The sequence below is a fragment of the Acyrthosiphon pisum genome, chromosome X (genome assembly GCF_005508785.2).
Source record: "Acyrthosiphon pisum isolate AL4f chromosome X, pea_aphid_22Mar2018_4r6ur, whole genome shotgun sequence".
Classification (NCBI taxonomy): Eukaryota; Metazoa; Arthropoda; class Insecta; order Hemiptera; family Aphididae; genus Acyrthosiphon; species Acyrthosiphon pisum.
The window spans coordinates 103,810,494-103,811,671 of NC_042493.1; positions in this window are offsets into that span (position 1 = coordinate 103,810,494).

Below are 1,178 nucleotides of genomic sequence, written 5' to 3' on the forward strand. Positions count from 1 at the left end.
TTTCAAATAAAAAAAATTTATTTTTTGTGTTGTGTGCTCCTTTAATAAATAATACAACACTGGTTAGGTTAGGTACACGTACACTTATAATATATTCAAAAGATTTATGTATACATTTATTGTTTTTTGGTTATAGTCAGCAAAAGAGAGCTTCCTGATAAACTAGAAAAAAGTGACTTATACATATGGACTAATTCAACAATGTAATCTTCACTTCATATATCTACCAGTGCCACAACTACCACTGGTACAGGCGTTACAAGGCAAATGTGATGTATTAAAAGATTCAATATTGTAGTTACAGCACTGATATCTACCATAGTAGTTGTCATACAACTATCCCAGCTACTCATCATAAGTACATTTTACCCTTAAAGTTATATTTTGTATATTTGAATGTTTTAGTATAAATATTTTTTTTTTATTTTGTATTTCGGGTTTTAATTAATAACAAACATTTAACAAAAAGAATATATATTTTTATGTTTTAAATTTAAGTTATATTTTTTTTAATATATTTTATATAAATTCGCAGTTTTATACTATGTGTGTATCTTATGTAACTAAGTACCTTATATATAATATATATAGATGATAATATTATCATCTATACTTATTATACAAAGAGGAGTCGTTAGTTACCGTTGTCGAAAGTAATCTATGGAACTACTTAACTGATTTCGAAAATTTTTTCACCAATAGAAAGCTACATTCTTTGTGAGTGTCATGGGCTAATTTAGAAAGGGAATTGATCACCGCCGGTAGGTGCTCAAACAGGAATTTTGATATTTACGATAGAAATTTTTGTTTATTAATGGTTGTTATGGGTCATAGGAATTGAAAGTAATATTTATTTGTTATTATTTTTTTTTTTTTAAAGAATATTAATGGAGCGTCTCAATCTCATTCGTTTCAATCAGTCGAAGTTACGATCAGACGAGTGTTATGGGAACACTGTACATATTATCAGTGACATTATGAATTAATCTCATGCATGTAATATAAAAACATTATCATTATTATCATAATTATTGTATTGTAAACTGCATGTAGTATTAATATAAATCAATAAAGAATATATAAAATGTTTAATTAAATTATTATAAACATTATTAATTATTAAATATAACATGGCGCAGTCGAAAAGGATAAAATAATAGTTCAATTTCCTCATCACC